This window comes from Neopsephotus bourkii, unplaced genomic scaffold, assembly GCF_033783945.1.
Source record: "Neopsephotus bourkii isolate Nb327-2 ecotype Australia unplaced genomic scaffold, CSIRO-AGI_Nbou_v1 NB_1373, whole genome shotgun sequence".
Lineage (NCBI taxonomy): Eukaryota > Metazoa > Chordata > Aves > Psittaciformes > Psittacidae > Neopsephotus > Neopsephotus bourkii.
Window position 1 is genome coordinate 2,028,569 of NW_026901852.1, and position 22,029 is coordinate 2,050,597.

Genomic DNA, 22,029 nt, shown 5'->3' on the forward strand with positions numbered 1-22,029 from the left:
AAAATTAAACCCTTTTCTCTTTGAATGTTCTGGCTGGTTCAGTACACACTGTCCTTGTTTCAAAATGAGGACACTTAACTGCAGACACACAAAGCAATTATCAACATTAAAAATGATGTACTGCAGAAACACTCATGTAAAATATTGTAACATCACAGTAAGGGAGCCTCAGATTTACATCTAGCTTTAGGTGGCTGGTAGGCAGGGAGGAGACCACAGCTATGTATTAAATTACTACTGAAGATCAGTATATTTGACAGGAAACTTTAGGGAAGTCTGGAGGGAAAAGCTGAACACAACCACTGTAAAGTCTGAGCCACTAAGGAACGACCAAGTTCTGGAACAGCCCCACCAACATGGGGATCTGCGCTTGCTTAGCCACCTAAATCTCTTCCTGTGTACAATGACCTCTGGGGAACCTTCTGAGGCTCCAGAGTACAAGAGAAGAACTGAGAGAAGATCTCACCCTGGCTGTGTTGTTCTGACAGCTTTCTGAAAGTGGACTTAATGCCAAAGTCAAATGAGGTGTATTCCTCACCAGGAATAACAGCAGAAATGATGTACACAATAGACCTTAACACTGAAAAAGAAAGAATTATTCAATATCCAAACGTTCATTTCACTCTCAGTAAGCAATAAATCCAGCTGACCTCATGTTGGAGGTGGGTATAACTGAAGCTACACAGGGGTATTAAAATCGTGCTCTCCCTGCATGCTGGACTGAATGGAGGTGGATCAATCTGATTTATTACACCTGCAGTGGAAAACAGACTGATGTAATTTGAATCCAACATGCTGCTGCTTCTTGAAGAACTGTCTCTCCTCTCCAGGCACATGTCCAGTCCCTATTAGGCTTATGAACTCTTCCGCCACCATTTGTGAATTGGTATCTTTCCACTTGTCTTCCCACTGTTCCTTATGCCATCTTCCCTCTAAACTATGTATTGTCCTCAGCAGCAATATAATCGAAAGGTCACATGCTAACATGACAACATATCATTGTCCTGTTTCCTTACAGTCTCTCACGTAGCTGCATATGCTCACCTGTAGCCTCTAGCCTGTACTGAGCAGAAAGTTCTCTAAAGCAAGATGTTAGGTTGTGTTTCTGTAGCCCCAAACACAATCAGAACTCATCAGAGCTCTCAGAACTCATCAGAGATGAAGGCTGTGGTCCAATACCAGGTAACTGGTACAGTAATACAAATAAACGATAACAGCAACATCACCACAGTAAGAGGTCATGAAGTCTATTCTTTGCTAGTTGCTTTTGCCAACATCTGGGTGATAAAACACCAGCAGAGATTAGCGCTAGGTCCAGTATGAAAGTGGAAGATCTATCATTTCTGCTGTAAGGGACACTGGGACTGCAAATGCATTGTGTGCTTAAAAATATCTGACAGTTCACCAAATTCAGGTGAATAAAAGTGAAGCAATAACTCTACTGTGCCTTGTTGTGACCTCCTCTCTTTACAAGCCTGCAAACTTTATATTAGTCTGATATGATCTATGTCTTTATTACTTACATTGTGGCAGCACATTCTTGTACGTGGATGAGGACCCCAAAGCCTGAGGGCTCTTCCGACACAAAACCAGACGGGGGGTAGCTTCTCAGCTACGCCTGGGTCTATCCTGAGCAGCATTACAAGCCATGTCTTCAAAACTGACTCTGAAAAATAGTCTGTCAAAAAATAAAAGGAAAGAATTTCTGTACTAAGTGCAGATCGTTTTGCATACCATCTGCAGAGTGCTAATTATACACACCATCGTTATTTGTCAGTGTAAGATATTTCAGAGTGATATCTGTAAGCCATCTGCCAGCTCTTACTCACATTCTTCAGATCATCAGCAAGAAACCTTACAGAATTTCTCCTTAGGTAAGAAACTGCACTATGCAAGAGCAGTTAAACAGGAATGACTTTCTAAAAACGGCTCCTTAACAGATAACTGCAGTCAAATGAAATCCAAATGAATTCTTTTGAATTGTTTAAGAATGTCACGGCTTTGATATTGCATTCAGGTATTAGATCGGTGTCTCGCCACCCTCACAGTAAATCAGCATGAATCAAATCATTGAGGTAGGCTCTGTCCCTGTGCATAGCATCTTTCCCAACAAATATATACAGCAAGAGAATCCACACAAAAAAAACATTCATGAAAGCAGAACCAGCTCAGGGAAAAAAAACAATTAAAAATGAAAAACAGGAAAAAAGAAAAAGAAAGGGAAAAAAAAGAAAATACTACAAAAAAAAAAAAACAAACACGACACAAACCACCCACCCTTCAACAACACAACCAAATGGGATACTTTCTACTCCCTTCTTAAGAACAGGAGCTTCTACCTTCATCACCCTCACTCCATCTGATGGAGTTCTTCTACTGTCAGTACAGTGAGTTTATGTTTTCACTGCCAGAAAAAATCTGGCTATTTGACAGCAAGGCAACTAACCTGATTTAGCTAGAACATATTGTAAGAGAACCATCTGTATATATATCATCTTAACGTAGCTGGCTGAGGTCAACAGTAGTTGAGAAGACATATTACTATCACCTAGATATGTCTATGAGGATGACGAGGCTCTGGCACAGGGTGCCCAGAGAAGCTGTGGCTGCCCCATCCCTGGCAGTGTTCAAGGCCAGGTTGGACGGGGCTTGGAGCAACCTGCTCTAGTGGAAGATGTCCCTGCGTGTGGCAGGGGGCTGAAACTGGATGAGCTTTAAGGTCCCTTCCAACCCAAACCAGTTTGGGATTCTATGATTCTATTACTTTTTTCACTCACTGTCTACAAATGACTGACTGCTGTTCATTCATTCAGTACTGGGACTGTGCTTTTGTTCCTTTCCCAAGGCAAGATGGCATTATCAATCCTTGCCAATTGTTTAATTGATTTCCTCTAGGTAATCAAACTCTACTGTGGCTTTGGTGCTTCATTACCTGTATCATACACTACAGTTTTCTTACATCTTACCTTATTCTCTTATTTTATGGCTTAACTGTTATAAAGTATTCCTATAATTTATCCATTTATAATCTGACAATCCTCAGGATCTCCCACAGAAATCTATCCCCTGCATCATGGTGTTGGACTTGATGATCTTGAAGGTCTTTTCCAACCTAGCTGATTCTATGGCTCACAGAGGCTTAGTCATGCTGATGTGAGACCATGTGCTTATCCTAAAGAAGCTTTACCATCAAGATCACAAGACATCTCACTGGTTCTTTGGCCTCCAGCACATCAGGGTCAAAAGATCATTCTTCCAACTTCTATCTGTAATCAGTATGAACCTGGACTTTGAGGCTAAGGTCTCTCAGAACAACCACCTCAAGCAAAGCTCAGCTTTCAGGCATGTAACAAGTTAACTGAATTGGTGCTCTACAGCACAACCTAACACCACTGAAACATCTGCCAAGGAGTTTCGCAAGAAGTAATTTCCTCTTAGAAGAGCTGAACCTTAAAGAAAATCACAGTGCTTTAATTTGTGTCAATATCTGACCTTTTCAAGTGCAGGTGCTCTGGTTGTGCTCACCCTCCAAAACAATGCCATTGTTTTGGAGGACAGAAAGAAGAAAATTAGAAAGTGAAACCCATAAAAATAAGCACTCTCCAGGAAAAAAAAAACAACAAAAGAAGAAAAATGAAACACAAACACTTAGAAATAAACAGCATCAATCAGTAATATAATCAATATGTAAAACCTGTGTCTATTTGGTATAAAGTTTTTAAGCTTCTTCGTGCTGTTACTGTTCTTGCTGACAAAAAAGTGCGGATCATTTCATTCCTTTTCCACTCCATGGTAACTCAGCATCACAGAGCTCTTCCCCCAAAACAAAGGAGTTTTGTGTGGATGCATCCACCATCTTTCATGCATGCAAATAGCTAACAGATGTCTATTTATACTTGGGATTAGAGTTCTGCATAGTAAAACAGCAGCTCAATGTGTACCCTCCGTATGTAGGTTATATCCTTTAGGAATTGGGCCTAATGTTCTTTCCATAGAAAAAAAGAAAGCTTTAAAGATGCAATAAGATGATAAATGAGCTTACTTTGAAAGACATCAATAATGATATATTGAACCAGTGCCACAACTGCCATTATAGGAAACATCAGAATCTCAAAGTTTGGGGGGTCTGGCTGGTTTGTTGGTTAGATTTCTCTGGTCTTTTTGTTTTGCCTACACTAGTTTCTCTATGGCAACTCTGGCAATTTCTGGCACTCCAGAGAGGCTACAGGAAGCATGATCATCTTCCATCAGCAACTTCAAAACTGGAAGGCAGCAAAAAAACAGCCAACAAGAACACGTAAAAGCAAAGCTCAAGGCCAAGACCTGAATTTCAACCTGTGCTCTTGAGCACTCTGTGTGCCTTGAAGTCCTAGATCACACTGATCAGCTGTCTTGCTGCAGGGCCTTCAAAGCACTCTGTATATTCTGCTACATGAAAGGAAGGTTTTCAGTATTACTCTCAGTTTGAGCACGAGGAGTATCTTATACATGCCTTATATTGGCAATCAAACTGAGGTGAAAAATGGCTGTAGCACAGATGTGCTTGAGAGCAACCATAGCTAAATAAATGAAAGGGAAACCAGTGTGGCAGTGAATCATGTATAACAAAAGAAACTTATCTGCTTGTCAATCTGCAAGACAGCTGCTTGTCCAGATATATCAGCCTTCTTGCTCCCTGTTCATTACAGGGGACTGGCAGCACACTATTTATTTTGTATCGGGTCCAAAGAAGGGCAACGGAGCCAGTGAAGGACCTGGAGCACAAGTGTGATGAGGAATGGCTAAGGGAACTGGGGAGGTTTAATCTGGAGAAGAAAAGGCTCAGTGGGGACCTTACTGCTCTCTACAACTGCCTAAAAGGAGGATGGAGCCTGGAGGGGGCTGGGCTCTGCTCCCAACGAACAAGAGATGGGACAAGAGGAAACGGACTCAAGCTGTGCCAGGGGAGATTTAGACTGGAAATCAGGAACAATGTCTTCCCCAAAGGGCAGTCAGGCATTGGAACAGGCTGCACAGGGCAGTGCTGGAGTCATGGGCCGTGGAAGTGTTCACAAACCACGTAGAAGAGGCCCTCAGTGCCATGGGTTAGTGGTGGCCTTGGCAGTGCTGGGAATGGTTGGACCTGATCTTAAAGGTCTTTTCCAACTCATCTAATTCTGTGATTCTAATTTTTTTTGTAGCAGAGCCCATACACATGGGCAGTTTCAAAATAGCCTCAAAATGATGACTCCTCCCAACAGAGAAATTAACTGTGGACAGACTGACCACTGCTGAAAGCTGGGAGAAGCAAATTAACTAAAGGAGTGCCATGTTAGTCAATTGGACTGCTCAGCACACAAGGATATATAAAGATTTTCTACAAGAAAAGTCTATTTGAAATCTGTTAATTTGTGATTTGCCTGTTTGTAACTTTTCAGTAGCTGAATCAGGGTAATTCATCAATCAATACATTGAGAGTCCTGGTCCTCATCCCAGGCTTACCAATTTCAAGAGCAAAATTCCCATTTAGTTTCTCTGAATCCTTGTTTTCACTGTGACAGTGAGGACCTCCAGGACTATCACATATTTTGCAAACCTCAGCCTTTGGTAAATAAGTATTAACAAATACTCTCGCAGTTCCCCGACAATTTGTGATGATCTGCATTAAGAGAAATAAATAATTCAGCTTACATTACTCCCAGTGCAAACCACTTTATGAACCCTGGTAAAGGTACATGGAGAGCATGTGATCAGACATAACAGGTAAAACCTGGGCTATGGTAAACTGACCTCTCCGACTCTAAAACAATGTTGCACTACTGAACCTGAGAAGTAATTTACTGGCATCCACCCTTCTCATAAGCCTCTGCTTATGTAGCTAAGGTCAACTTTAGAACAGTGCTGGAGAGGAGAAGAGAGAAGAGAGAGAAAGGCAAAGACTGGAGAAGAGAGAAGAGATGCTGTCTCAGGCTTATGTGACTTCATCAGCTTCTCTGGCTCCCTCCATCAGAGCCTGACAGCTTGACATCTCCCAGTGGCTTGATGGCTGAAGAGCACAATTCTTGCTCTTCCCCCTGGACCCCTCCATGAACCAAAGTGAGCTTATGAGATAAAACTGACAAGTTCAAAGGACCCAGATTGGAGTTTGAACAGTGTTTTCAGCAGCAGTAATGTTCTTTAGTTTTTACTAAGGGCTTTCACAGACCATAAGGAAGGGTGCAGCATGTCTTGGTTAATAATTTTCCTCTATTCCTATTCCCAGACCACAGTACGACAGGGATCTCAGTGGTTTTGTTGGAAACTGAGATCATATCCTTCTTTGTACAGATGCATCTTAGTTGCTACCTAAAGTCCCCAGGCATCAGTCATCTAAGGGCTTGGTCATGGAGGAGGCAATGCTGCCCATATCCCCACTGTCATGGGGGGAGTCAACCCCAGTGAGGTTTCTGTGAATCACAGCTGAAGAATGAGGACCAACAGAAGTGCTTCTCCCAGATTAGGCAGTAAAATTTAATGCTAGTGCTATTTACAAAGTGATCACCTGGATCTCCATAACCTGTGATCTTCTCCCCTGGTCTAAATACAAGTAAAATTATAAAAGAAATATGTCCACAACTATTTATTGGATATTTAAGTCCTTTTTCAGCCCTTCTTGAACCCTTTTGGGCTGGATCTCTAACAATGTTTGAATCACCTTCTTTTTCCAATGGAAGGCTTTGGAGAAATTCTAAAACCCTAAGAAAGAGTGTTGCTGGTAATCAAGCCTCAGCTTCACCCACACATTTATTTGTGCTCGCATGTTTGTCTAATCAAGGAGCAGAAAAGCCATTATAAAATGCTTCTGATCAATAGCCTGTAGGCACAGAGCTCACAGGCACATAGCTCAAACACTGAATATTCACTGACAGTCAATAGAGTAAACAGTCAAAAACATCTGCTGAAAAAAATCCAAAACCTGAGTAAACCACAGTCTGCTGACAAATACACTGCAAATGCTGAAAGGGACTTTCTCCTAAATGCTGTTCTGTGCAAACTACTCATCCCTTTCCAACTATACCTTTAAGTTGCTTAATGCTTGCTGTATATTATGGAAATGTTCTGGATTTAATATTTTTTTTTGGATCATGAATGAAAATTCCAATTAGAAAACAATAACAGATACAGAGATCTAAGAACGGAGGATATTTGGGAAAACTTTGACATTTGGACTGTCACTTTTAAACCAGCCACATATGGCAGGAGTCAACAGATCCGTGCTATTCACACAAGCAGAGCAGCGTGCAGGGGAAGGAATGACAGACTATTATATTTTTTCCTACTCAAGAAAGAAGTTTAGCCCAGGAGGTGAAAACTTGCTTTGCAAATGATACATTAAGGACAATTTATTTTTACTGTATTTCTGAAAAAAAGAACATGTGAGAAGTCCTACGTGGACAATGTGACGCTGCATCTCACTTGCAACATTTAAAATGTGGATATGAAGCCTTTCAAGGAGACACTCATCTCGCAAGTAAACATTTCATTCATTTCCTTCTATGTATTCAAAAAACTACAACCAAAAAACAACAAAACACCAAAAAAAACCCACAATAACAACAAAAGAAAATGTTTACCCTTGAGCACTACAATCCCTAGGGATATGAAGATGATTCAGCAACAGCTGGACAGTGTTCAGCTGTATCATTCTTCAACTAGTAAAGGGGGCCTACAAGAAATCTGAAGATGGCTCCAGGGAGACCTTAGAGCAGCTTCAAATGTCTAAAGGGGCCAACAAGAAATCTGGAGAGGGGCTTTTGACAAGGGCCTGTAGGGACAGGACAAGGGGGAATGGCTTTAACCTGACAGAGGGGAGACTGAGATGAGACATTAGGAAGAAATTCTTCCCTGTGAGGGTGGTGAGGCCCTGGCACAGGGTGCCCAGAGAAGCTGTGGCTGCCCCATCCCTGGCAGTGTTATCAGGCCAGGTTGGATGGGGCTTGGAGCAACCTGGTCTAGTGGAAGGTGTCCCTGCCCATGGCAGGGGTTGGAACTGGATGAGCTTTAAGGTCCCTTCCAACCCAAACCATTCTATGATTCTATGATATTCCTCAGTGCTTCTTCAGTTTGCTGAGCCATAGACTCTCATGCAGTGTTTCCATTTTGCAACTTCTACGATTTCATCCAGATGACTATCTCAAAGTACTTCTGAAACACAATTAATCCTCACCAACTGAAGCAAGGAGAGTTCAGTGACTTCCTCAGTGACATGAAAACCAGCCTTGAGGCAACTCTCAGGCTGCAGTCCTGCACACAGCAAAATGCTGAAGTCCAAACATTCACCAGAAGTTTTCAACAACATTCCTCTCTACTGGCCTGCTCTTGCTAAGGTACTGCAAGTAAAGGAAGGAGTTCTAGCTGCAGAGATTAACTAGTTCATAAATCACTGAACTGGGACGGGAGTCAGATCTCTCCGTTCCTCACAGTCATCACAGCAGATTTTCTGATGTCTGCAAATTGACTGGAGCAGCAGAAGGATCTGTCATCCCAAGCTAAATATTACAGATAAAAATGAACAGCAAGCATCGCCATATTGTCACATCACTGCCCAACTAATACCAAAAAGACCGACACCAAATTGCAGAGAAAGAGCTAACAGCTTTGCAGTACAAACAGCAAAAGTCCTTAGAAAAGACATGCCCTACAAACTTAAGCTAAGTTTCTTCTTTAAAGCTAAATAGACAGCTAGAAGACCTAAGGGTTAAAACCACTAATGCAGATCAAAACTAAAACCAGAAACACAGAATCCCAGACTGGGTTGGGTTGGAAGGGACCTTAAAGATCATCCAGTTCCAACCCCCTGCCATGGGCAGGGACATCTTCCACTAGACCAGCTTACTCTGAGCCCCATCCAGCCTGGTCTTGAACACTGCCAAGGATGGAGCAGCCACAGCTTCTCTAGGCAAGACTTTAGAAGACATACTACCTTTCAGAGAAAACATTATTTTCTCCCCTGCTCAATAGAGAATTTTGAAAAGCATTTAAAGGAAAGAGATGTTGATAACCAAATTGAAAACAGGGCAGAACTTTACTTCTCCTTGTACTTTGAAATTCCCTCTTTGAGATACTCATGTAGACAGAAGAACATCATTATGCAATGAAATACAGTATTAGCTGTCCAGACAAGAACTAATGGGCTTATTGCAGGACTAGGGAAACTATCAGTTCTCCAAGTGCTTACATTTAGCAGTTTGTTTTCAACCATTTTTTGCAAAGCCATTTTATTCAAACTAAAAATACACTGAAGGACATGCAGCTGAAAGGTAAGATTAACTGAACGAGGTAATACTAACTCAGGTATCTATTGCTTCAGTACACAGCTCATTCTAAAGAGCTGTACTGCAGCAAAAAAATACAGTAATTCACTTTTTACCTCTGAGCTGTGCATTCATCCTATTTTTTTATTATTTTTTTCGCAAGACAAGATTAATTTAATATCTGGGAATAACAGTTCCTCCCAACTTGCAGGGATTATGAGGAGCGTTGGTATGCACAGTGCACCTTGAAAGATTTGTTTTTCTTCAATGATGACAGACCAAGGTATCAAATTTGCTGATTCACCTCTTAGCTCAAGTTGGGTTCAGCATTCTGGTTAAAAACTTTAAGCTTCAAGGCTTGATGAAGCATTAACACATGATGAAAGCAGGAGCCCTTGGTGCTTGAGAACAAACACTGGAGTGAATAATGTAGCGTTAGAGATCACTCTGGACATTTTTACAGACACTGAGCACATCTACCTCATTGCATAGTGAAACCATCTTTTCCCACTCAGTTGCTTTGATCTGTTTCCATACATGCAAGATGCTCGTGAAACAATGTGGGATATGCTCTCAGGTCAGAAAACAGACATAACTATTAACTTGAATGCAACTGGGTAATACACACAACTGAGGATATGACCTCTATTTTCACTGAGGTGACACAAGCCTCTTCAAATGAAAGAACACAGTGTCTGAGAGGATCGTTTGCTTCACAGCAGGAAGCCAATTAGAACAGATTCAAAAGGTCAAATTATCCAACTTTCTGATCTTACACTGAAATCAGCAGAATTATTCACATAGATAAACAGAAGGAGCTGTGCAGCAGTGCATGATCAGACTAAAACCCATGGCCTTTCTAATGTGTGATACCAGTCCTTCCCTAGTTACATTTATACATTAGTAGAAGCTTATTTAAAATCAATCACATTAACTGAAATTAACTTAATTAAAGTTTTTGATTCATCTAATGCTGATGTAAAATCATAATTGGACCCCACCTCACTTTTTACTTCATGTGAGAAGAAAATAAAAGCACAGTTGAAAAGTTACTCTTTAAGTAAGGCTTTACACTAAGGATGTTAACACCACAGAGCAGCAGTGAGCACTGCAGAGAAGCAGTCCATCATTCAAAAGCCAGCTGTGCTGCACCCCTAGACCTCCACAAATATGTTCCCCAGCATCTGAAAGCAGTAGGATGTCAAGCAAGAGCAGGTCAGTGGCTACAGTAGCTCAGCCAGCATTTCCATGGGACATAAACTAATGCCTCACTAACACACTGGCCACACATTAATGAGCTTTTCTAGTAGAAATTGGAGGTAAAACACTGCTATTTCTTTGCAAAATCTGTTTTGGTTCTCATAAATCTGTTTTTTGCACAGTTTCCCTTCTTAAGAGATACATATCCCTTGTTACCATGTACCAGCTCTTCCATTTCATTCACAGCTGTTTCCAGTTTCTCACCTAAGACGATCCACAATGCAATACCAGACCCAACACTTTGCGAAATGTAGTAACAACAAAAACAGACTGTAAGAATGGGATGAGACAGCAAGAGCATCACTCAAAGCAGAAAGGGCTGAGGTAGCCCAGACATATGTTATCACCACATTACTGGCTTTTTAAGTTGCTGAACACCCCTTCTTTTTGTAACGTGATTGGGATTTCATTACACTGGTGTTGGTTTGAAACATCTTCACTGTGACCAATGAAATTAATTCATATTAAACAAGATGAGGATTCAGTCTCCATTGTTACTTCTGGTGTTGTCACACTATTTCCTTGTCATGACCAAAACCCGTGCCACCAAAGAACAAAAAGGCTTCCTAGAACATACAAGAAATGCGCTTCTAGTTTGCAAAGCATATTTGGCCTTTTAGACTTCCTTTTCTCACTGCCTTATATGCCAGGCTCATTATGAACCTCAGTATGGCACCTTAGCACTATGTTCCTAGAATCATAGACAACTTTGGGCTGGAAGGGATCTTAAAGCTCATCCACTTTCAACCCCTGCCACGGACAGGGACACTTTCCAGTAGAGCAGGCTGCTCCAAGCCCTGTCCAACCTGGCCTTGAACACTGCCAGGGATGGGGCAGCCACAGCTTCTCTGGGCACCCTGTGCCAGGGCCTCAGCACTCTCACAGGGAAGAATTTCTTCCTAATGTCTCATCTCAGTCTCCCCTCTGTCAGGTTAAAGCCATTCCCCCTTGTCCTGTCCCTACAGGCCCTTGTCAAAAGTCTCTCTCCAGATTTCTTATTGGCCCTTTCAGGCACTGGAAGCTGCTCTAATGTCAGCCTGTCTCCAACTATATGGAAGATTCAGAATCAAGGATATAAATATTTATGCAAGACAAAGGGAGACAAAGGGATAAAGAGAGGCACAACACTTGTGCCAAACACCTTGTGCCAGATGCTGAGATCAATTTTTCTACAGCATTGCCAACTGTCCTCAGCATTTGTTCGGGATATTCAGTGACAGTGGGTTAAGGCCAAGGTAAAAGGAAAGCAGATCGTGCACAAACTGGGACATCTGACGCTGTTCAGAATGGCAACTGCCTCTCTCTGTAATGAGCAGAACACATGCTAATGTGCCAGAGTGCACTGCAGCCAGGAGGAAAGGTCAGGCTTAACAGAGTGCTGCAGGACATGCTGCAAACCCAGCGTCTATTTAATCACCGCAATGAAGCCAAGAGCATTAGCCATGGGTAATCTTATGATTTCTCAAATACACTTTGACATGTTAAAACAATATTCCACCAGAATGAGAGGCTGCTTGTGCCACTGTGGGATGCTCTGAAGCTATGTCTGTCAATTTTGTGGATTTATGTCAAAGGTGCAGGGCATTAAACAACACGAGTGATACCCACTTTGAGCTTTCCCATTAAATGAACCCCTGTGACAAAGTACCTCAACAAAGATATGCTGAAAATATTTGGGCAATAACTTCACACAAGTGTTCTAAAGACCTCATATTAAGGACATTACTGTAAAGGCACCAAACAAAGCAGAATAAAAATAGCTTGATCCAGCAGGTCTTTGGTATTATTTCACAGGACAAAACTATAATCATAGAACCACAGACTGCTCTGGATTGGAAGGGACCTTAACGCTCATCCAGTTCCAAACCCCTGCAACGCACAGGGACACTTCCACTGGAGCAGGTTGCTCCAAGCCCCTGTGTCCAACCTGGCCTTGAACACTGCCAGGGATGAGGCAGCCACAGCTTCTCTGGGCACCCTGTGTCAGTGCCTCACCACACTCACAGGAAGAATTTCCTCCTAATGTCTAATGCAGAAAATCAAAGAAAAACTAAGTGAATGTATTACAGTGAAGGGCAATCTTTAACACATTTGCAATGAGTTTTATATTATTCCCTTTTTCTGGGCTTATGGGCAGTAGGTACCTACAAACATGTTTACCTTATGCGCAGTTACAGGGGTAGCTTTATTAGTAGTAGAAACTAGCATTCACTTAAGTTTCTACAATGAGATATGATCAAGAGATTTAGTCAAATAAATTGACAATAAATACAATAACAGCACATCATCATAATTCTCAATAACTTCTAACACATGTCTTAATATGTATAAATATGCCAATGCAATCTAGTCAAAAAAGCTCAATACACTAATTCTTAGCCAGGTCATTGTTATAACCAGTCACATGAGCAGACTGAAAGCCCAAAGTGTACTGCTGCCATGAAAGTATGGAAACTGGGTAGAATCTGCCACTGATGGAGCCAAGTAAGTTTAACTGAGAAAACCAGATGGTATTTCACATTTCAGATTACTGTTCGCTCCACTACCCTCTGCTCTTTCCTTACAACCTGCTGTATTCATTACTGAGAAGCTCCAACTTTTCCTTCCTTTTGTCCCTGAGCACTGCCCCAGTTTGTGCTCTGTTTCCAATTAGGATTGAGCTGCGGAAGGCTGATCAGCTGGAGACAGTCAGGAGAGGTGGGGGTCTTGCAGGAAACACTGGCCTCTGCAGATGAGCTCTCAAAAGCTCTAGCATCATGTTTCCATGCCAACAGACAGTTCATGGAGAGGTACTGAAGAAGCACTCATTGTAAAGACAAAGTACTACTAATTTTACTTCACCTGCCTTCTGGAAGGATCGTTACAGGGACAACGAACATTTTGATACAAGCAAACATGATTCAGAAATTAAAAAAATGAGTTTTTCACCTTATTCTCCACAACATCTGTGTACCCTCCAGTCAGTCTTACTTTGCAGAGCATTGGAATTAGGCATTCAAGGTACATCTGCTTCAACACCAGTCTGTTCCCAGTGTTTGCTATACTCAGGTCAGGAACTAGCCCATTCTGTGGTTTAACCACTCAAGCAAAGCTCTGGCCTTGGAGTCTTCTTGACCCCAGATTTCAAGACCCTGCTGCCCAGGTAACAGCATGTCAGTAGGGTGCTCCGGACTCTCAGAATGTACTGGCCTCAGGCCAACCCCTTTCCAGCCTCTTCATTCTGGGGTTATTAGAAGCCACTGTTGCGAGTCTCCTCTGCTCCCTTGCCAAGTGTATTTGGCTCACATTAAAGGGTAACACAGGCACCAGACATGGGGCTGAAATAGCAGGCTGAAGCGTAACAATAGGTACAACTACACTGCTAAGTAGATGTCTACCTCACATCTCCAAAATGGGTCTTCAGCACAGGATGGAGCTCATATCCCTTGATGAGCCAACTAAGATCTGTTAAACAGCCTGGTTCCCTGAAGTAGCATTTTCTAAAGCCCCACAGCCCCTTGAGCCTCACCATTCTTTCTGCTCATAGGGTTGTACGCTTAGCCCTGTTCAAAGATTCTTATTCCCTTATTATTTACACCAGTGACTTGGCCCTTGCCTATCCCACATCTCTGGAGCCTGCCCACTGAGTCTCATTTTGGTCTGAGGTCAAGACCTATTTACGTGCCCAAGCAATACAAGCAAAGCGAAACATATTCCAAGAGAGAAATAAAAGTCTTAAAATGTGCCTTGGGAGGAATTTGGAGTTACACATTCAAAAGCAGAATCCACAAAAAAACCTGGCTCATGTTCAGGCCACTTCCACTGTGGCCCAAGCAATGCTAATGCATTGTGCTATTTCTGGCCTTCAAACTAGGTTGCCTGGCAGCAGCTTTGCTCATGTGTTGTACTTATCACTCTGCCAAAGATCCACAATCGGCAGCTTCTCTCCCCAGGACACCCATCCCTCCCAGGTTCCACTGGGTGCCGCTCACAACCGGAGTATTGAGGAGGCAGCCGCGCTTTGTCCATGGTCACATGAAAAAGGTGGAATAAGAGGCAAAAGAGGCAGCAGTTTGTAACACATGAAAGCTGTATCTCTGCCTCCTTCCCAGAGCAATGTCCAGGGCACAGCACTCTGCTTTTGCAGTGGTTCTGCTTCCTGAATTACACAAGCAAAGAGAGTGTGGTCCTGCCACCTTCATGATTGAGCTACACAGACCTAATCCCTTTCTGCCTGACTCTCACACTGAGGAAGGGCTCATATCTGAGGTTCCTGTTTGCTGTGTGACTGCACTTCGTGTTCAGCCATTACACAAAAATTGGGTGGTTACTCTGCCACCTATGATGGTACCTCATAAGACATGGATTAGACCCACGAAGCATCCCCATCTGCAGTGAGGGCAGCAAGGGAGCCCTCTCACAAAGGCCCTAAGGGCCAGGAAGTCACTGTCTTTGTGAGAGAAACTAAATTTCTGATTCACCTCACTCTACTGGTTTAGGACTGGTCACTCCCCACCACCCTCCCCTCCTTCCTCACCTCATGTGCTTGCATCATCCTTAGAAAGAGAGCTGAAGTGTTTTGAAAAGTATAATCTCTGCCTTCTCATAAAACCTTACAACACATTTAAGGACTGTGGATTTGTGATAAGTAAGAGTAGTTACGGAGTATAAACTATACTGTAAAAGAGACTATGCACTGCTTGTGCAGTACACAGCTATCCTGCTATCCTCTGAAACAGTACCTGCCAAGCAGGTCAAGGAAGGGGATTCTGCCCCTGTACACTGCTTTGGTGAAACCCCTCCTTTGCAGTCCTGTGTCCAGATCTGGGGAAACAATACAAGAGGGACACGGAGGTGTTGGAGTGAGTCCAAAGGAGGCCACAAAGAGGCTCTGAGGGCTGGAGCAGCTCTGCTATGGAGCAAGGCTGAGAGAGCTGGGCTGGTTCAGCCTGGGGAAGAGAAGGCTCCTGAAGGGGAGACCTTAGAGCAGCTTCCAGTGTCTAAAGGGGCCAACAAGAAATCTAGAGAGGGGCTTTGGACAAGGGTCTGCAGGGACAGAACAAGGGGGAATGGCTTTAACCTGACAGAGGGGAGATTTAGATGAGACATTGGGAGGAAATTTTTCCCTGTGAGGGTGGTGAGGCCCTGGCACAGGGTGCCCAGAGAAGCTGTGGCTGCCCCATCCCTGGCAGTGTTCAAGGCCAGGTTGGACAGGGCTTGGAGCAACCTGGTCTAGTGGAAGGTGTCCCTGCCCATGGCAGGGGTTAGAACTGGATAACCTTTAAGGTCCCCTTCAACCCAAACCATTTTGTGATTCTATGTTCTATGCAGCAGCTTCAGCACAGCTACATAAAGAGAGATCATGAGATCACAGAGTCTGAAAATCCATCACTTCACTTTAAAGGGTTAAGCTGCAGATGGCCCACCTCCCATGGGAACAGCAACAGAAAGCTATGCCTAAAACCTGTAATTGATCTACTCTGTTTAACAAATACCCCTTAATTTCAAACAAGATGGACATTACATCCCTACTAATTTTCAATGCTATTTCCACATCTCGTGGACTTTAATACAGTAATAAATTGAGCATGGTGGCAATTTGTCCCCAAAGTTTGCATCTCCTATCTACTGGCTTCCTTAATGATCTCAGCTCTGTCTATTTAAGCCTGTTTAATGACACCATTCCTTGTATTGGTCATTAATGGCATTACAGTTTAATGCAGCATGACAAAGGAACACAATGCATTTCATATAGCTGCAACTACAGTAATGCCTCATTTGATATGCCTACCAAATGGAAGTAGAACAAGCAGACAAAAATGTGCTAGAAATGCAGACTAGCTTAGAGAAAACACTTGGAGTTTACAAGCTGCATGCTGCTTCAAGATTTTCACCTCCCTGTACACAGCTGAATTTTCATTGCAGTTTAGGTCACAATTGAATTAATTCCACCAAAAACATCTTTTGGTAGAATTTTGGTAGATTTTGCTGATGGTAGATTTTGCTGATTGCTTACTTTCAATTCAGTACTGCTGCAGAGCTGCTTCATCTGAATACATGTATCTTAAAGGTTCCCAAGTCTGGAAGCTGGTCTGCATGTAAAAGTTTGTTATACTGAACAGCTTAGTTTGGGGTTTTTGTGTGTCTTCTCAGTGTTTCTCACTGTGGTGTTATTTACAAACTGAATGCAAGGGCAATATGTCAGTAAGATAAGGGTAAATCACTCAGATTTCTTTTCTTATACTACTTAGTTTAGTTCTGTACTTCTTTCTGACTATTCTTCTGTCCTCTGCTCACTAGTGGCTTCCTCTCCTATCCATGTAGCATTTCTTCACATTTTTTGTAATATCTAATAGTTATTATCTTTTTTTTGCCTTGATGTGAACCAGGGGTTATGGCTTTGTTGAAGGTGTTTTTACTGTACTGTAAGACAGTCAGATACAAGATGCACAACCTCATCTTCTTGAATAGGTCCAACACCCCTCTCCCTGGGGATGACTTTGAAAGTCATACTCAGTTTTTGTCACACTCAGTCACCTCTCTTTAAACTCCCATCTCTATTAGTCTTATCATCTCCAAGGCAGAAGGATCATCTTGGAGTAACTACATGAGCGGGCAAGGGAGGAGCTACCAATGTCACCTATCTGGACTTCTGTAAAGCCTTTAACATGGTCCCCCACAACATCCTTCCTCTAAATTGGAGAGATATGGATCTGATAGATTAACTGTTTGGCAGATGAGGAATTCCTTGAGTGGTCACATTCAGGGAGTAGTGGTCAATGACTCAATGTCAAGACGGACATCAGTGACAAGTGGTGTCCCTCAGGGGACTGTACTGGGGACAGCACTATTTAATATCATGACACAGTGTGATTAAGTGCACCCTCCAGAGGGTTGCAGATGACACCAAAGCTGAGTGGCTTTTCAGTCTTAAAGGGGGTTTATAAGAAATCTGGGGACAGACTTCTTAACAGGACTTTTTAATAGTGATAGGACAAGAAGTAATGGTTTTAAATTAAAAAAGGGTCAACTTAGCCTAGCCACAAAGAAGAAATTTTTTATGGTGATGCTGGTGAAACACTGGAACAGGTTGCCCAAAAAAGTGGTAGATGCCCCATCCCTGGAAACATTCACAGTCAGGCTTGACAGGGCTCTGAGCAGCCTGCTCACTGCAGGGGGGCTGGACTAGGTAATCTTTAATGGTCCCTTTCCAACCATTCTATGATTCTATGATTTTGTTTTTTCACCTCCTTTTCTGCATCAAATTCACAAGTTCGTCTCTTGCTCTAGCAAGAGACGCTAGATTCATCTCAATGACCTAGCTTCGTTTTTCCAGTGCTGCATTTTTTACTCTGCTAACCAGCTCAGTGGTGCACTGAATTTTCCTCAGATTCCTCACCAGACTACCCCATTATCCATAACACACTCTCATGGATCCCTCTGCTGTGTTTCCAGAATACTACTTCCAGAGTCAGCTTCTGAAGGCAGCAAACCTTCAAGTATATTCTTTCCTAACAAAAGTTATTATCCAAAAAAAGAAGATATAAGCCCAGTGGAGGAGGCTGTTCTGTCTTTCACTGTCTAAGAATAAACTTCATTATGCCACGAGAAACTTGTTAGACAACTGAGTGACAGAATTATTGAAAGATTACATTTAAGAATTCGCTGAAGGTGGTATGAGCATGAATACAATCTGCATATAAATTTAGTATTATAAAAGATCTGTTTTGGCAATGCTTCACGTAGACACCTTGTAACTGGCTACTGGATGAATGCAAGTTCTAATACGGTAGCAATTATTTTAAACAGAGATTATTATGAAATTACAGTATAATACACAAGAGTAACACTGACATCACTATATAATCTTTGAAGCACTTCAATAAAACTTACCCTAAAAAGAGTCACATACAACCCTGTTCGAATGAATTGCTTTCAAGGGCTGGAGCACCTCTGCTATGGAGGCAGGCAGAGAGAGCTGGGCTTGTTCAGCCTGGAGAAGAGAAGGCTCCACGGGGACCTTAAAGCAGCTTCCATTGCCTAAAGGGGCCAACAAGAAATCTGGAGAGGGGCTTTTGACAAGGGCTGGCAGGGACAGGACAAGGGGGAATGGCTTTAACCTGACAGAGGGGAGATTGAGATGAGACATTAGGAAGAAATTCTTGCCTGTGTGGGTGGTGAAGCCCTGGCACAGGGTGCCCAGAGAAGCTGTGGCTGCCCCATCCCTGGCAGTGTTCAAGGCCAGGGCGGACGAGGCCTGAAGCGAGCTGGTCTCGTGGAAGGTGTCCCTGCCTGTGGCAGGGGGTTGGAACTGGATGAGCTTTAAGGTCCCTTCCAACTCAAACCATTCTATGATTCTACTACACTCCTACAGCTATTCTTAACTGTATTAATCTATAGCAAGGGATATCATCCCTTCCTTTCTGTTCCAATCTCCTAAAAAGGACTAACCAGTGCAGTTACTGCAGAAATAAGTCAAAGGAAATTACTGTATAGCGAATACTTCTGTTCAGCAGAAAACTGCTTTGACACCATGCATACTCAGCTTTGGAGCTGATGAGTCTTCTCACGGTCACTGAACCCACAAACTTTGATTTTCTCTCTCCCCAGAGGTTATTATAGATTTCCATTGGTTTGTGCACTGAGGAAGTATTTTCAATCAATTCCAGCCCTGCAGTATTTAAATAACAATCTCAACTATTTTAAAAGACTCTTTGTTGGCATTGCTGTTCCTGTTCACATATTTTACCCATTAATTATAAAATACTGTGCAACTTGGGGGGAATGGGAAGGTGGGGTGTTGAAGGAAGTCAGTTTAAAAGCATCACTGAAAGGGAAACTAAGCATTCTGCAGCCAAAGAGCTTGAAAATGATGATGTTCCCCCAGGACAGTTCATGATGCCCAATATAAGACAGCGAACAGCCTTTGCACTAACTACTTCACTACAGGAAAACATACCTTGGCACAACATTCCCATAACCTCCCAGCCCTTTAGCAAGTCTTCTCTCTCTTGAAATAACATCCTGACTCCCTAAATTCTTCTTTAATCCGACAGAAGAAGGAAGAGGAAAAAGTCATCAGTTATCCATTCTCTATCCAAAGCGGGGTCAAAGCAGAATTAAGTGAGACTTTCAGGGATAGAACAAAACACTGAATGGGTATATGTTTCTCGAGCAACATTCATTTCTATGCTACGAAGTAATCCTGGGTCTTGCTGGGAAAGAAAATAGCGAAATGGTCCACTGACAAAGCAATGCTCCTCTCAGAAAATGCTGATTCAATGCAACCACATTTTCCATGGAAACATATCAATACCACTGAACAGTCTGACTGAGAGGCAGTAAGATAAATCAGAGCTTATTTGTACCATCTTTGATTTCAGTCCCAATTTCTCCCATGTCAAGTAACACTGACATTTTTGTTTACTGGTTCTCATTTTGCATCGCCAGTAAGCACTGCTTGTCAGCAGCCTGTCTGTCTGCCATCCACACTTTACTGTTAATGAAGGAAAGCTTTCCAAAGCGTATTTTCTTTCTTTCACTGGCAGGAAAATCCCCACTCTGGACGTTTATGAAGTGTAAACCAGCTGCAAGGACCATTTAATCAAGTTTAACAGGAGTCTGACTTTTAGCATGGTACTTCTAAAGTAGTCCAGACTTACTCAGAGACTCTGGATACACAACAGACAATCAGGAAAAAAGACCATTTACCACAAGGATCAGCATTTGATAGTCTGGAGTTACTAGTTGCTTCTCCCTCCAAGGTTGCGTGACAGGATATGCTTGTCAGTATCTTCCCAAACAGTGCTGGGTGACAACAGAATGGTAAAACACTTCACAGAATCACAGAATCAGAGAATGGTTTGGGTTGGAAGGGACCTTAAAGCTCATCCAGTTCCAACTCCCCGCCACAGGCAGCGACACCATCCACTAGAGCAACTTGCTCCAAGCTCTGTCCAACCGGGCCTTGAACACCGCCAGGGATGGGGCAGCCACAGCTTCCTTAACCGAGAGCATATTTTATATTTCATTCCCCATGGTTCAGCATGGGCACCTTACCAAATTAAAGATGGTACGTATATTATTTTCATTCTACCTTTGTATCTACCCCAGCACAAACGGTTAGCCTTAACTTTGCATGGTGCTTGTTGCTGAGTCCCTCTACTAATGCACAGGAATAAAAATTACAAACTACTGGCTTAGGGCTCATTTTAAAGAGATACTTGAATTTCCTCCCAACATTTCCTCATGCAGGCAAAAGCTAACTGCAGCAAGCATGGCAGTAACTCAGCTCAGTTCCTGCCAACCCTGCCCTGCTTGCCACAAATAGGATCTATTTTTTGTATGGAGGAAAATTAACACACGACCTCCATGGGATGCATAAGAAAGAATTCAAAATGCAATGAAAGATATTATGCAAAAAAAGAATTTACACAAGCACACTGGAAATTAAAAACAAGGAAATTACTGATAAAGTAGTACCAGGAATATTATCCTCCGAAAGATGCAGGAGAGAATCAGATCAGAGGCTGCCACAAGAGCTGAGGCTAAACCAAATCAATAACACCCTTTTGTTTGCAGATTACTGAAAGTGGCAGGACAGCAATCAAGATCAACAGACCCACAGAAACAGGCCAGGGCTCTTCAGAGGCTGTCTTAACCTGTTTTCGGGTTAAAGTATTAGTTACGGTGACTTAACTATCAGAAATTGCTTGAGTAAGTTGGCACACTTGCAGTATTATCCTTATTTTAGTAGAGGTGAATGTACAAATATTGTTCAGCCTGGAGAAGAGAAGGTTCCGCAGAGACCTTAGAGCAGCTTCCAGTGCCTAAAGGGGGCAACAAATCTGGAGAGGGGCTTTGGACAAGGATCTGCAGGGAAAGAACAAGGGGGAATGGCTTTAACCTGACTGAGGGGAGATAGAGATGAGACATTAGGAAGAAATTCTTCCCTGTGAGGGTGCTGAGGCCCTGGCACAGGGTGCCCAGAGAAGCTGTGGCTGCCCCATCCCTGGTAGTGTTCAAGGCCAGGTTGGACACAGGGGCTTGGAGCAATCTGGTCTAGTGGAAGGTGTTCCTGCCTGTGGCAGGGGGTTGGAACTGGATGAGCTTTAAGGTCCCCTTCCAACCCAAACCAGTCTGGGATTATATGATAAGAACTGATGTGGTTACAATGCTTAGGAAAACCTTATTTTTCAAATCACATAGTAATATTCAGTTATACTTCTAGATTCTGATTCTGCTGGTATAAAACCTCAGCATTTGTATTTATGACACACAGATCAAGGACACACAGGATTACTGAGTATACCCTAATTTCAAGAAGTGAGTTCACAATAATATTCCATAGAATTTTATTCTATCCAGAGATTCTTTCATGCTTTTCATGCATGTTCCCCAGGAGTTTCAGAGTATAAATGTTCCACTGTAATCACATTTACCCAAATAATACATTTTTCCTAGCCTTGGTATAAAAATCCAGCTCCAGCCTCCATGCAGACACTGGACACTTGTGGAG

General features: G+C 42.6%; 1 long non-coding RNA gene across 1 annotated transcript; it reads right to left on the minus strand.

Moving 5' to 3' along the window:
* Positions 1-1,500: 1,500 nt before the first annotated feature.
* Positions 1,501-19,570, minus strand: LOC133219736 (uncharacterized). Its single transcript, XR_009727503.1, has 2 exons — positions 19,471-19,570; positions 1,501-1,678 (listed from the first exon to the last, which is right to left on the minus strand). It is a non-coding gene; the product is annotated as an uncharacterized LOC133219736 (long non-coding RNA).
* Positions 19,571-22,029: the final 2,459 nt, after the last annotated feature.